The sequence below is a fragment of the Apodemus sylvaticus genome, chromosome 7 (genome assembly GCF_947179515.1).
Source record: "Apodemus sylvaticus chromosome 7, mApoSyl1.1, whole genome shotgun sequence".
NCBI lineage: Eukaryota > Metazoa > Chordata > Mammalia > Rodentia > Muridae > Apodemus > Apodemus sylvaticus.
This window is the reverse complement of record NC_067478.1, coordinates 119813146-119829778: the sequence shown is the minus strand read 5'-3', so window position 1 is coordinate 119829778 and position 16633 is coordinate 119813146.

The window sequence follows — 16633 nt, the reverse complement described above, 5'->3', positions numbered from 1 at the left end:
TTTCACCACCACACTCACCACTGGAGGGAATAAAATAAGCACAGACTGGAATAGAGGGATGCTGTTTCTACCTTCATGGTAATGCCTGGAGCTAATCACATGTCCAGGTCCAGTCCAGAGGAAGTAGCACTGAAAACATCTGTTGAGTGTCATTGAGACACTAGTGGGAGTATTATTTTATATCAAAAATGCAATTTTGCTACTAAGTGTGATTTTAAAATATGAACTTTAAAACATGACACTCCTAAGGCAGTTTGAATTTCAGGGATCCTGTTTTGGAGTTTTCTCTGGAGAAAACTCTTTGGCACTGATGACCAGGAGCTGTTATGGCCAACTGCTCTTCGGTCTTTTCATCCTCCTCAGCAGACGTGATGAAGTTAGCAAGAACTGCTTATAGCTGTTCGTAGATAGCTGTCCACATGTCCATCTTCATCTCAGTCACGAGCACGGAGAGCCAGAGCACAGACAGGGCCACACTCAGCATCCCTGCCTACACATCCTCCTTCCATGTTGTGGAGATAAGAGACCTGGGGTGGACCGGAACCTGTGGAATGCTGATAGCACCCGAGACCAACACGGGACCCTGGAGAGGCAATGGGGGAGGACTCATTTCTGTTACAGTAAGGTGGAAAGGAACTTGATTACTCAGCTTTTAAAAAAAGTTAAATTTCTTTCTTTTTTTTAATTTTCTTTTTTTATTTTCTACATTCTTTGTTTACATTCCAAATTGTTTCCCCTTTCCAGGTTCCCCCCTCCCCATAAGTCCCATAAGCCCTCTTCCCTCCACCTGTTCCCCAATCAACCCCCTCCCACTTCTCTGTCCTGGTATTCCCCTACAATGCTGCACTGAGCCTTTCCAGGACCAGAGCCCTCTCCTTCCTTCTTCTTGGGAGTCATTTGATATGTGAATTGTGTCTTGGGTATTCAGAGCTTAGCTGGGCTAATATCCATTTATCAGTGACTGCATTCCATGTGTGTTCTTTTGTGAATGCGTTACCTCACTTAGGATGATATTTTCCAGTTCCAACCATTTGCCTAAGAATTTCATGAATTCATTGTTTTTAATTGCTGAGTAGTATTCCATTGTGTAAATATACCACATTTTCTGTATCCATTCCTCCATTGAGGGGCATCTGGGTTCTTTCCAGCTTCTGGCTATTATAAATAAGGCTGCTATGAACATAGTGGAGCATGTGTCCTTATTGCATGCCAAGGAATCCTGTGGGTATATGCCCAGGAGAGGTATAGCACGGTCCTCCGGAAGTGTCATTTCCAGTTTTCTGAGGAACCACCAGACTGATTTCCAGAGTGGTTGTAACAGCTTGCATTCCCACTAGCAGTGAAGGAGTGTTCCTCTTTCTCCATATCCTCGCCAACACCTGCTGTTTCCCGAGTTTTTAACCTTAGCCATTCTGACTGGTGTGTTTTGATTTGCATTTCCCTAATTGCTAATGATGTTGAACATTTTTTAAGATGGGAGCTTTCTTTCTTTCTTTCTTTCTTTCTTTCTTTCTTTCTTTCTTTCTTTCTTTCTTTCTTTCTTTCTTTCTTTCTTCTTTTTTTGAATATAATCTTCATTTACATTTCAAATGCTAAAACCTTTCCCAGTTTCACCCTCCGTGAAACCCCCCCAACCCCTCCTTACACCCCCTGCCTCCACTTAATATGCCCCTCCACCCAACCTACTTCCACTCCCCCCCCCTTCGATTTCCCTTTGTTGGGGCCTCTATTGAGCCTTCACTTGACCAAGGACCTCTCCTCCCACTGATGCTCTACAAGGCATTCCTCTGCCACATTTTTGGCTGGAACCATGTGTACCCCTTGGTTGATGGTTTAGTCCCTGGGAGTCCTGGGGCATCTGGGTGGCCTACATCATTGTTCTTCCCGTGGAGCTGCTAACCCCTTCAGCTCCTCCTTTGGGGACCCCATGCCAAGACCAATGGTTGGCTGCTAGCATCTGCTTCTGTATATATAAGGCTCTGGCAGGGCCCCTCCAGAGACAACCATGGTATGCTCCTTTTGGTATACACTTCTTCTTGTCCATAATAGTGTCTGGAGTTTGGTGACTGTTTATAGGATGAATCCACAGGTAGGGCAGTCTCTGGGTGGCCTTTACTTCAGTCTCTACTCCACACATTGTCTCCTTTATTGCTCCTGTGAATATTTTGTTCCCTTTCTCAGAGGAACCAAAGCACCCTCACTTCAGTCCTCCTTCTCCTTGAGCTTCCAGTGATCTGGGACTTGTAACTTGTTTATTTTGAGCTTTTGGACTAACATCCACTTCTCAGTGACTGCATACCATGTGTGTTCTTTTGTGATTGGGTTACCTCTCTCAGGATGGAAGTGTGCTTCTAATCCACAAATCAGAGGCAGGGGTGGGGAGGGGAGAGAAAGGAGAGGGGAGAGGTGGGAGGAGAGGCAATGGGGAGGTAAGGAGAGGTAAGAGAGCTAAGGAATGGTGTGAGCTCTTCAGATCTGAAAGCCCATCCCCCAGTGACATACCTATTCCATAAAGGTCACGTCTGTCTCTTAATCCTTCCAAAATGCTTACACTAACTAGGGCCCAGGCATTCAAATATAAGCCTATAGCGGCTATAGTCACTAAAATCATCATAGCTGCTTACTGGATTGTTCTGTGAGTCACCACCTCCTGTTAGTTTATACCAGCCCACGCCCCTCTACCTAGGCAGAGGGGAATTCTACCATGGAGTATTTCTGCCACCCACATCCCACCAGTCTAGAGTCCACAGTGGGCTGGGCCCTTCCACATCACTCAAGACGATTCCTTTTAGACATGGCCACGGGCCAGTCTGATCGATGCAATTCTTCATTTGAGGTACTCCCATCCCAGGTGACTCTAGGTTGGGTCAGATTAACAATGAAAACTGATTAGCACAACTTGCCATACAAAGCGATAGGCTCCAGGGTGGTAGTTTCTGTGTATCTATGGCACCATGCTGTGTTCATATAGGTCCTTTGTCCACTGCCCCCTTTCAGAGCCCCATGCCCTCCCCTCTCTTCACATTGCCTCCTTTCTTCTCTTCAGGTTTCAGAATTCAACAAGCAATAAAGAAACCTTGACTTCAGGGAACCTGGAGTAATATTCCACTGTGTTTTGATCCTGAGATTTGCATCCACCTTTTCCATTTCAGCCCTCAATTCTCAGAGTTATGCAAGCACCATTCAAGGAGTGCAGATGCTGAGATGCATGCAGATTTCCCTTCCAGGCATCAGACGCCGTCAATAAACATTTGATGAATTGAGGAACAGATGCAGAGCCTAAACACTGCAGGACCCAAGGCGCTACCATTATTCATTTAAAAGATAAAATCAGTAATTAAACCCGCTGTTTTCAGTCTTCACTTTATTTCCAGAGACTTAGCAGCGTGCTTGATTGTGCCACGGATGGCAATGGCTACTTGCTGTAAGCTTGGTATTTTAATTAAAATCCTTGTTTAATACAATATTGAAGAGAGTCCTTTTGGAGGATATAGGTAATGCAGAAGCTGTTGGGTGTGGCTTGAGAATGGTTTAAATATGTTGGGAATTGGTCCATGGAGTGGTGTCATGGACCCTTTATGAGATGTTGCTGAGAGAGCTATGCATAGATCCTTGGAGGCAGGGCCTCAGAAGAGACGTGGAGTCCAGCCTCGTTCTGACTTACTGTTTCTCTGTGTACTTAATGGCTCCTACCATGTGCATCCATGAGATTGTCTGGGGATCTCACCAGATATTCACCATGAGCTACAAACTTCTCTTTTTTGGTAAATAGTTTATCTCTGGAATTTTGCCTTACCAGAGTGACAGATAGCACACAACCAGACCTCCTTCCTAACGAGTCAGATTAAGGCCTGTTCTTTTGTGCTTAGTTTTCACCAGCAACTACTACTTCGGCTGAACTCTCTGCTCATGGCTTACATAATGAACACACCCGAAGGGCCATTGTGTGGTTGGTATAGTTGGCATCGATTATGCTGCCTTGTTTCTGGAGAGTTTCAGGTTCTGTGTGTAGAGTCCATGCTGAGCATGGCAGAGTGACACACCCTCTGTGAGCATGGGGAGTGCAAGCAGTAAGGAGGCTGAGGTCCTCATGTCACCCCAGTGTCCCCTCACATGCAGTCTCTCACTACCCCAAGAATAACACTGTCAGGCCTCTGTGCTTTGTAGCTTGTGTGTTATTTCTTCTTTCTACTAGACTCAATTAATAGTGGCCTAATAGCCTGAATGAAACAGTCTATAAATTAGCCTCTTTGGTCCTGAGAAACAATTGGCTGTAGTAGCTGAGTTACCACAGGGTTTCCAATGTTGCCTGGTCAGCTAGCTTTGAGAACACTGCTGTGAAAGAGAGAACAAAACAAAACAAAACAAAACAAAACAAAACAAAAAATAATGGGTGGGGAGGATCTGGGAGAAGTTGGGGGAATGAAACCAGTATCAGAATATACTGTGTGAAAAATATTTTTCTTTTTTTTTCTCTTTCTTTTTTTTTAATTCGATATATTTTTTATTTACATTTCAAATGATTTCCCCTTTTCTAGACCCCCACTCCCCGAAAGTCTCATCAGCCCCCTTCCCTCCCCCTGTTTTCCCACCCAACCCTTCCCACTTCCCTGTTCTGGTTTTGCCCTATACTGCTTCACTGAGTCTTTCCAGAACAAGGGGCCACTCCTCCGTTCTTCTTGTACCTCATTTGATGTGTGGATTATGTTTTGGGTATTCCAGGATTCTAGGTTAATATCCACTTATTAGTGAGTGCATACCATGATTCACCTTTTGAGTCTGGGTTACCTCACTTAGTATGATGTTCTCTAGCTCCATCCATTTGCCTAAGAATTTCATGACTTCATTGTTTCTAATGGCTGAATAGTACTCCATTGTGTAGATATACCACATTTTTTGCATCCACTCTTCTGTTGAGGGATACCTGGGTTCTTTCCAGCTTCTGGCAATTATAAATAGGGCTGCTATGAACATAGTGGAACATGTATCCTTATTACATGCTGGGGAATCTTCTGGGTATATGCCCAGGAGTGGTATAGCAGGATCTTTTGGAAGTGATGTGCCCAGTTTTCTGAGGAACTGCCAGACTGATTTTCAGAGTGGTTGTACCAATTTGCAACCCCACCAGCTGTGGAGGAGTGTTCCTCTTAATTTTTGAGGAACCGCCAGACTGATTTGCAAAGTGGTTGTACCATCTTACAACCCCACCAGCAGTGGAAGAGTGTTCCTCTTTCTCCACATACCTGCTGTCTCCTGAGTTTTTAACCTTAGCCATTCTGACTGGTGTAATGTGAAATCTCAGGATTGTTTTGATTTGCATTTCCCTAATGATTAACGATGCTGAGCATTTCTTAAGGCGCTTCTCGGCCATCCGAATTTCTTCAGGTGAAAATTCTTTGTTTAGATCTGTACCCCATTTTTAATAGGGTTATTTGGTTCCCTGGGGTCTTGAGTTCTTTGTATATATTGGATAGTAGCCCTCTATCAGATGTAGGGTTGGTGAAAATCTTTTCCCAATTTGTTGATTGCCATTTTGTCCTTTTGACAGTGTCCTTTGCCTTACAGAAACTTTGTAATTTTATGAGGTCCACTTCTGGAGGATCCTGCTATACCACTTCTGGGCATTTACCCAAAGGATTCCTTGGCATGCAATAAAGACACATGCTCCATTATGTTCATAGCAGTCTTATTTATAATAGCCAGAAGCTGGAAAGAACCCAGATGTCCCTCAATGGAGGAATGGATACGGAAAATGTGGTATATTTACACAATGGAATACTACTCAGCAATTAAAAACAATGAATTCACGAAATTTCTAGGCAAATGGTTGGATCTGGAAAATATCATCCTAAGTGAGGTAACCCAATCACAAAAGAATACACATGGAATGCAATCTCTGATAAGTGGATATTAATTAGCCCAGAAGCTCTGAATACCCAAGGCACAATTAGCATAACAAATGACTCCCATGAAGAAGTAAGGAGAAGGTCCTGATCCTGGAAAGGCTTGATCTAGCATTGGAGGGGAGTATCAGGACAGAGAAAAAGGAGAGAGGTGTTTGGAGAATGGGTGGAGAGAAGAAGGTTTATGGGACATATGGGGAGGGGGGAACTGGGAAAGGGGGAATCATTTGGAATGTAAACAACGAATATAGAAAATATAAATATATAATAAAAAACCTAATTTTTGAAGTTTGTGAAAGCATTTAAAAATTCCCCCTCCTTTTATATGCTTAGAAAAATATTTAAGCAAATAAAACTCCCTTGCTTGCTTCCTACTTTGACGATGTGGAGAGGTGAGAATGGAACTGACCTCCTGGATTGTCTTTATAGGCAGTCTGGGACACGTGATGCGCGGATGGACCAGGTCAAGTGAAGGTAACATGTCCACGTAAGTGCAGAGCTCCTCCTAACCCTAACCCTAACCCTAACCCTAACCCCTAACCCTAACCCTAACCCTAACCCTTAACCCTAACCCTAACCCTAACCCCTAACCCTAACCCTAACCCTAACCCTAACCCTAACCCTAACCCTAACCCTAACCCTAACCCTAAGTGCAGAGCTCCTACTAGCCACTGTCACACCTGTTAAATCCTATAACCACACAAAGGAGGCACTATTATTATAACTGTTTTCAAGAAAGGGAAATGAGAGTTAATAAGGTTCACAGCATGCCTAAGGGGTTAGGAGAGACCCTCTGACCTGGCCCACACTAAACCTCATGCCTTTAGCCAACACATTACTTAATACATCCATTGCTTCCCTGCTCAGGGGCATGACACCGAACAGGTAAAGATCAAATTAATTACCACTCTATGGCATTATTCAGCTTTAACGATAATAGCCCTTGGCATTTTTCAAAAGTCACACAATGTGGCAGGGACTTCTTGGAGGTGATTACGTGATGCTTCCAGTATGTTCTAGTCTCCTGCAAAATGTCAGGAGATAAAAGAGGGAGACAAGTTCAAACTGGAGCAGGTCGGATGTAAGAAGAATTTCCTATGAGTGTAATAACTATGGAAATTTATGACTGAGAAATGGAATGTGTTAAAGCATCCTCAGAACGTTTAAAGGATTCGGCTCAGTGCAGGAGAAACTGGGTACCTTAACTTTTAACATCTTCACTTATTTTCACTACTAAAGAAACCCCAAATGCAAATTCAACTCCTTGATAACATTTACCTAATTTTTTTTATTATAATCAGGAAGTATCAAACAATACCCATTCTCTCTGGATGTAAGACTTATTTAGAAATTTAAGTTTTGATAATATTTTACTGCTATTTAAAAATTCAAAGGAAATTAAGGGAGCCACGTAATATGATATTTCAACATTAATTTAGTATGGCTAAAATTGCAGATATGTATATATGTATATGTATGCACCATGGATATATGTATCATACACCATACACACACACACACACACACACACACACACACACACACGCGCGCGCGCGTGGAGTCCTCTGGGAAGACGAAGCCTCATCTGAAGAATTACCTCCCTCAGGTCTGTAGGCCTGTCTTGGGGGCGTTTTCTAGACCGATGATTGATGAGAAATGGCCCAGCTCGCTGTGAATGGTGCCATCCCGGACAGATGGTCGGTAGCATATATAGGAAAGCAAACTGAGCAAGCTTGGAGGAGTAACCGGGAAAGCAGCACTCCTCCACCATCCCTTGCTGGAACTGTTAAGTTGCAAGTCCCTGTCTTGGCTTCCCTCATGCTGTGATTGGAACCTGTAAGCCAAATAAATCCCTCCTTTCCCAAGCTGCTTTTGGTCATAATTTTAATCACAGCAATAGAAATAAAACTAGAACAACCATCATAACAACAGACAACACACACACACACACATATAGATTACATTCCTCTAAAGTATGTATATATGATTAGAATGAAAATAAAAAAAAACCTGACTCACTGATTTTTATGCTGCATGTTTGGAGCTATAAGGCAAATCAAATGATATTCTCATTCTGCAAATATGAAAACCTTAAGGTAATGTGCTAGGTAACCAAGGTACTAATACACACACACACACACACACACACACACACACACACACACACACACCAAGGGCAGGTCTGCCAGGGATTAGTCAAGGATAAGAAGTTGGCTTCCATTTTTTGTTGGCAAGCCCCACATTTGAGACCCTTTTGACAGGATAGTAGAGATACCAAAGGAAATGAATGCATTAAAGCAGGGAGAATTTCAGGTGCGCTATCAGCCAACAAAGGACTCCTGAAATATGATGTCATTGACAGTGTTGACAGCGCACAAATACAGGAGACAGCAGCAGGAAGCCCAGGCAGAAAGTGATTCCGATGCTGCTGTGGGAGCAGACGCAGATCTCAGTGGAACCAGGGAAGCACAAACCTCCCTGCCTCCAGCTACTGAAGTTAGGAGTGAGCAGGGAAGTTAATCACAAACCTATCTTGAGAAGACCTGTGAGTGCCAGTTCACCTCAGCCTCCAATTTTGAAAGCTGACCTAATTTTCAAAAGTTGACACTAACTCCTTACAAAGTCTTCCAAAAATTAGAACATAATTCATGCTGTGATGCCACACACTAAATTCCGGATCCAAAAACCTGATAAAGATACCACAAAGAGAGAAGGTTGAGAATCAATATTCCCTTTATGTATAGAGGCAAAATACCTAAAAGAAGAACCCCAGAACACATCAAATGGAATATTCAAAATAAGTGTCTTAATTTTTGTTGCTGTGAAGAAACACAAGGACCACAGGAGCTCTTAAAAGTATAGCATTGAGCCGGGCATGGTGGCGCACGACTGTAATCCCAGCACTTGAGAGGCAGAGGCAGGCGGATTTCTGAGTTCAAGGCCAGCCTGGTCTACAGAGTGAGTTCCAGGACAGCCAGGGCTACACAGAGAAACCCTGTCTCGACAAAACAAAACAAAACAAACAAACAAACAAACAAAGGATAGCATTGAATTGGGACTTGCTTACAGTTTCAGAGGTTTAGTCCATTATCAGCAGATCAGGAAGCATGCCAGCATCCAGGCAGACAGTGCTGGAGAAGGAGCTGGAAGCTCTATACCCAGATCTTCAGACAGCAGGGAGAGCCACTGGGCTTGACTTCAGATTGTGAAACCTCAAAGCCCACCCCCTAGTGACACACTTTCTCCAAAAAGGCCACATTTCCTAATCCTTTCAAGTAGTGCCATTCCATATGGATTTGAATATATGAATTTATGGGGCCATTCTTATACAAGCCACCACAATACCTAAGAGGAATTTGTCCCAGAATTCTAAGATCCTTTAAGCCTTCACATGTCAATTAATGTAATGTGATATATCAATAGAAAAAAGCCCCAAACCACAATTAGCTCAATAGAGAAAAAGCACTTATTGGAATTAAACACATTAACCTAGATCAGCCTGAGTTATGTAACAAACCTTGTTATAAACAACAGAACGCAAACTCCCTTATCAGAAGATTCAATAATTCTGACACAGAATAAGTGAATTTGAAGACAACACAAGAGACCTGACTGAGTTTGAGTCATGGAAAGTCCTCAGGGATCTGTATAGATTTGTGTCAATAGAATTAATATTTGTATTATGACGAGACGATCAGGAACAGAACAGGGCTCTTTGAGAAAAAATAGTTCAAACTCTTGAGCAAGATTCCTTTTAAAACATCAACAAAAAAATTCATACATTTCCTCACCAGAGATACCATATTTTTAATTTTTGTTTTCATAGAAAAAAATGTAAGTTGTTTTAAAATCACCACAGTTAACTTGTGTTGCACAATTTCCTTAGAAATTGTCAGTAGATGTCTGCAACACTCTTCAGGCTTCCAAACAGCTTTGCTGCTCCCTATAGTTGCTAGCTCCTGGGCCATGCTGCCTGACATCTGAGGGTGGCCACTGGTTTATGCATTTGACCATGTATTCAACAATACCACCGCTTATTTCCACTGAGCCCAGATAGGCAAGAGGTGTTTGACAGATTTCTGCAGAGAACGCTACTGTTGGCTGTGACCCTTTACTGTAAAATCATTAAGTAGTTCATAGCTAAGTTTATTTGGGATACTTTAAGAAATACTTGCCATTCCCAAGTACTTTTTATTTAGTTTTGCATGTCTTTTCTTCCTTCTTTTCTTTCTTCTTCTCCTCTGTCTCTCCCCCTCTTTCTTTCTTTTCATGCTACACCCTGATAGAAGTTCCCCTCCCTTCCTTTCCTCCTAGTCTTACTCTCAAATATCCCTTCCCCCAAACCCTTCCTTTTCTCCTCAGAGAAGATGAGGCCCCTGTGGGTACCAATCACCTTGGTGCATCAAATCACAGCAGGACTAAAGGCATTCTCTCCCACTGAGACCAGACAAGGCAGCCCAATTAGGGGAAGGAGATCCAAGGGCAGGCAACAGAGTCAGAGACAGCCCTTGTTTCAGTTGCTAGGAAACCCTTATGAAGACCAAGCTGCAACTGCTACATATGTGTAGGGGGCCTAGGTCCAGCCCATGCATGCTCTGTGGTTGCTTGTTTAGTCTCTGTGAGCCCCCATGGGCCCAGGTTAGTCATCTTGTGCTGTGCTTGACCCTTGGCTCTTTCAATCATTCCCCCTACTCTCCCAAGTCTTCCAGACCAGAGCTCTGTCTAATGTTTGCCTGTGGGTCTTGGCATCTGTTTCCATAATCTACCTGATGAAGGATCTCAGAAGACAGTTACATTAGGCTTCTGTCTGCAAGCATAGCAGACTAGTCAGAGGTTGGCTCTTTCTCATGGAGTGGGCCTCAAGATGGGCCAGTCATTGTTTGGCTATTCCTTCAATCTCTGCTCCATCTTTATCCCCACATATCCTATAGGAAGGACAAATTTTGGGTAGAAGGTTTTGTGGGTGGGTTGATGTCCATCTTCCTCCACTGACTACAGGAGGTGGCTACTTCAGTCTCCATATCCACCACTGATAGGAATCTCAACTAGGGTCAGCCACATAGACTCTTGGGAGCCTCCCCAGTCCCAGGTACCTGATCTCCCCACTCCTCTTCCACCCAGTTCCCTCCCCCATCCACCTTAGATGTCTATTTCCCCTTCTGAGTGAGATTCCGTCCCTCTCTGTCACCTAGCTTCTTTGGGTCTGTTGATTGTAACACGGTTATACTCTATTTTATGGCTAATATCCACTTATAAGTAAGTACATATCATGAGTGACTTTCTGGGTCTGGGTTACCTCAATCAGGATGATGTTTTCTTGTTCTATCCATTGTGGAGAGCTCTTGGTGATGCTTCAAGGATGTTGACAAGAATATTTACATTGAGCTAGGACAATGCTCAAGATAAATACAGCTGAGGAATGTGTTCTTTGTGACTTGATCATCTTATTAAGTCCCTGAATACAGTAATCATGGACCTTTGTTTATGCTTTGTTCCTTGACTACTTTGTCTTTGACCTAGAACTGACCCTATTCTTTGCATGTGCCTAGAATGGTATTAAAGCAAACTGGAAGACAATAAACCCACCTCAGCAATTACTGGGGTCATGCTATAATGTTCTCTAATTGTCTCTTTTTTTCTTTAATCCTCACTCCCTCCCTTAAGACCCTGTTGACTGATTGAGCTGGCTTGGTCAATGCATTTTGCCTGCAAATTTTAAGATGTCTTTGTTTTTAATAGTTGAGTAGTATTCCATTGTGTACCAGTTTCTGGCTATTACAAATAAAGTTGCTAAGAATACAGTGGTAGATTACCATGATAAAAATAACCATCTTACCAAAAGCAATATACAGATTCAACCGAATTCCCATCAGTATTCCAACTCATTTCCTCAGTTCCTTGAAAGAACAATTCTTAACTTCATATGGAAAAACTTGTGACCACAGAGGCTAATTTTCAAAAATTGATAGGATTTATGACTTCCAGATACAAATCAACACATGCTAAATGTTTTATTGAGTAAGTACTGAATTGTAATACAGTAAGAAAATGTTGAAATGAACCTGGAATACTATTTTACCTATAAGGCAATAGTTAATTTTCTCCCTACTGGTCCATAGACAGCAATTTTTTGTACCGTTGTTAAGTTTATTAGAGGGTAACTCATACCTGATGGAAGTGTAAAATCACATAGGAAAGTCACCGCTGTGTGGAACTGAATAACTCCTGGAGTCTTTTGCCTTTTGTGCAAAGGTTACCCAGTGATCTTTTATTACCCATTCCAAAGTCATACTTTCTATAGTGATAAAAGCTACATAAAACTTGCCTTAGGACAGATGGAGAAGGTACCACAAGAGATATACTCATTAAAATTATCAGAAATAAATCACATTTCTTTGATTATCTTAAAAAAACACATAAACATGAGAAAAACATAAATTTTCACCATTAGGATAAGAATATTATAATTAAGACTGTTATGGTTATCTGAGCAGAAATGTAATTATTAATTACTACTAATTAAAAAACATAAAATAAACAGGTCTTTCTATGTGTAATGATTTCTCATTGTTAGTTCAGAATTAAAAACATACATTTTTAAGGTTGGAATTTACTCTAATAAATTATTTTTCACCTTACTAACAACATACTCATTTGTGTTAGAGATTAATGATATGGAAACCAAGGGAGACAGGAAGTTCTAGCTTAATGTAAATGGTCTAACAATGGAGGTGTCTGAATTAAGTGCTGAGATCAGTTTCCTCTGGAATTCAGGTACTCATTGCCTAAGTGGCCCATAGCAGCGAGGATGTATTTTAAGTTGCTTGCTCACCAAGCTGGGCGCCCTGGAGCCTTGACCTGCTCTCACTTACTTCAATGCTTTTATGACACCTCACAGAAATCAAGGCCCTCTTTGGACACCACTCTTATGTGGACCAACAGCAGGAGCTAAGACCAAAGGATGGGCTGGTAGTGGGTGAGGTGGGGCTGACGAGTGCTCAGGGCATCAAAACACAGCCAGCTGAGCATTTCTTGCCCTGCACCCTGATCCACAAGATCCTTCACTGCATTCTTTGTGGAGTTCAGACAAATAGAGCTTTGACTTTCTGTCATTGTATCAAAGCAGCATCTTAAACTGTGGGCCGAATGCATCATCTGCCGAAATCTCTGTGACTACCTCCCTTTAAACCCCCTCTACCATGTGAATTTGTTTTGAGGGTAAGAGTGTATGTGCTTGGCTCTAGTACACAGAACACTAGAATATCATAGGCATTCCAACTGAACAGTTAAAGAATAAATAACACATTAAAACAAGATTAGAACATTCTCCAAGTTATCAAATATCAAGCTTGACAGAAAAAATGAGGCTCAACCAGGAGGAAGCTTAACAGATTCCTTCCTAATACCTGGGTGAGAACAGCAGGGAGTGGGGGATTTTGGCAAAGGTCTGGGGCCAGGGTAGAGGTATCATTTCCAAGCTTGGGCCAGAGAGCAAAAGGAGGCTAAGAAGTACTGGATCCGAGGAGCAGTCTCCCTCCATAGCTTTGCCTCTTTCCTACTTGACAGTGGCTGACAAGAACCATCCACCTTTTGAAAACCTAGGCACAAGGGCAATGAGGAAAATCTCTGCCATCCATCAAGTATCTATATCCATTCTTGGATGACTAGAGCAAGGATCAGAACTCTTGAAGCACAACTAACGTTGTGGAGCCTGGGTTAGAAGGGTCTGTCAAAATGAAGGGTCTACCTGCTGGGAAAGGGATCCTTCATTCATAATGGAACTTGTGTCGCAGAAGTGGCTTTGCTTCTGGTATCATTGATATGAGACATGACATAAAGACTACCTCGGTTTCCCCTTCCTTCCTTTTCCTTCTTCATCTTCTTGGCTTCCCTATTTCCTTCTTTATCTCCCTCACAACAGCACCTACCTCCATTTCTTTCTCCCCTATGTGGGGAGGTACAGGTATAGAGGTGAACAGTTCTGAGTCTCAAATCAACATGCATCACATTGGAGGATGGATACATTGCAGTATGTGAAGACAATGGGATATTGTTAAATACAAAAGGATTGAGCCACTGTAGGAAGTTAGGAGGATAGGAACAAGATAACAAGACAGGAAGCAACTTTAGTGTGTCTTACAGAGTAAGCTAAGTTGAAAGGGTAGACCCTGAGTGAGTCCAGCTGTGAACTTTCTGGAAAAGACAAAGCTATGGGAATAGGAAAATTCCAGTAATTCCCAGGGAAAGAGATGGGAAGTGGAGGCTAGGCATGCCATGGAGGACTTTAGAACAATAGTGATGGACGCTACAGGCCATTCAAGTCTGTTGAAGCCTATTGAAGGTATGACATCCAGAGGGAATCCTAATGATACAGTTGTGGGGTGATTGTGATGAGTCAACACAGGCTCATCAGTTACAACAAATGTATCATCACTCTGGTGGGTGACTCTGCTACTAGGGGAGGTGTGTGTGTAAAATTCCTACACTTTGTACTTGACTTTTCTGTGAACCTGTACTTCATGAAGCAAAATCTATTTTAACATGCTTCGAGCCACCACCCAGATAATCTGTTAGTAAATAAAGGTCAGCTTAGGTTTTGGCTTCATACAGGATATCAACTTGTCTTGGTGAAGTTGGGATGATGTAACAAATACTGTGGATTAGGGGCCTTCAGTGATAGGACTGGGCTTTGGTAACTAGAGACTGGGGAGAATAAGAACAAGGAGTTGATGATTGAGTCACTGGTGAGGACAAAGGACTCCACTCTCATGACCCAGCCACCTTCCAGAGTTCCCTTCTGTCTAGCTCATTCTCTTGATGCACAGGCCTCAGTCTATGAATATCCTGAGGATCTCAGCCTTCTGTTCAAAGCAATGCTCTACTGTCAGAATAGGAAGGACAAGAAAAGAGTATTTGTGAGGTGGTGGAGTTTGGTATGAGACAGGCTTTTTGTTATAGAGAGCTTATTTACAATACAAGAGCAATGGTTCCAGGGATGTGTTCGACAATGTTGGAAGCCATGGATTTAAGAAGATGCAGACTTGCTTAGTAGGTTAAGGTTCATGCAAAATAAGTTTCTGGGTATTCTCAAATGAATGATGAAATTATCTGCAACTTTGTCCTCTGGGGCAAAGCAACAGAGAATTATGAAGTTAAGCTGATAAAAGCAGCACATGAAGTCAGGTTAGTGCAGACAGTGAACCCCTCGGGCGCAGATATGCTCCATTGTTAAAGATTAATAGTAACAATTCTCCCTTGCCAAGTGTCCCCATTCTGGGACAAGGGTTGTAAATTAGAGTCACCTGGCAAGAGAGAACTTCAACTGAGGAACTGTCCCTATCAGATTAGCCTGTGGGCACGTGTATGGTTTTGTTTGTTTGTTTTGTTTTGTTTGTTTGTTTGGTTGGTTTTTGTTAATGACGGTATGGACGGTCCCACCCTTCTGTGGACAATGACACCCTTAGCAGGTGGTCCTGCTTTGTATAAGAACTCTGGACAATCCTGAGGGGTAGTCCAGTAAATAGCAAGCTTCTACACTTCCTGCCTAGGCTTCCCTCCGAGTATGACTGGACTTGTAAGCCAAGCAAGGCATTTTCTTCCTAAGCTGCTTTTGGTCAGTATTTTATCAGAGAACAGAGATACAGACTCTGAGACAGTGCTTCCAAAGTAAAACCGGCTCATTTTCTTCCTCCTAATTTTCTCTTTGAATTTGTGTGCCAGTGCTGAAAGACTTGGATTCTTGTTGTTCAAACTGTGGGCCGGGGACCGGAATCACCATTGACATTTTTTGGGAACCTGAGACTCTTGAACCTATCTCAGATCTTCAAAATTAGAATCTTCATTAGAACAAGATTTTCAATTGAGCAAATTATATGCTAAAGTTGATTAACACGTTCAGCCATTTTGCAGAACAGCGTTACATGTAAACAAAAAAATCAAACCACCACCAACAACAACAAAATAGAGAGTGAGGATGCAGCTCAGTTGGAAGAGTAGCTGCCTAGTATACATGGAGCCCTACACCTCATCTGCATTGTTCATAAGCCAGAGAGTGACTCCCAAGGTGGAGCCAGGAGTATGGGAAGTTCAAGGTCATCCTCAGTTATATAGTAAGTTCAAAGCCAGCCTGCGATGCATAGCACTTTCTTTTAGAACGTTATCTTACTTTTACGTATGTGTCTGTCTGTGTGTTTCCATGGATGTTCACACTTATGTGTAGGCACCCTCAGAGGCCAGACGTGGGCATGGCGGTCCCTGAAACTGGAGTGTGGCTGAGAGTGAGCTTCCTAGATGTGGGTACTGGGACCTGAACTCAAGTTCTTTAGAAGAAGTGCGTGCTTCTAATTATTAAGCCATCTCTTCAGTCCTAATATATGAGACCTTGTAGGATATATTAGTATTAGTGACAATGTACTATTAGTGACAGTAATGATAATAGTCTTTGTTTTAGAAACACAAAGAAGCTCCTGCTTCTATGCATCTGTATGTTTGGCCTGATAGTTGATGCATTTCATAGCCTTAAGAGTTAATGTCCATAGTAATCCATGAAGTAGGGTTTTATAGATAGGAAAATGAGTATGTATGCCTTTTATTCAAGTTCACTAATGACACTGACAGAGCAAGGTCTGGAATTCTGGTCTGTTTGTCACCAAGGCAAAGGTTCAGCCACGATGCCATACTGACCTCTGACACACGCCAGGAGTTTTCTATGCAACTATTCATCCAAGCTG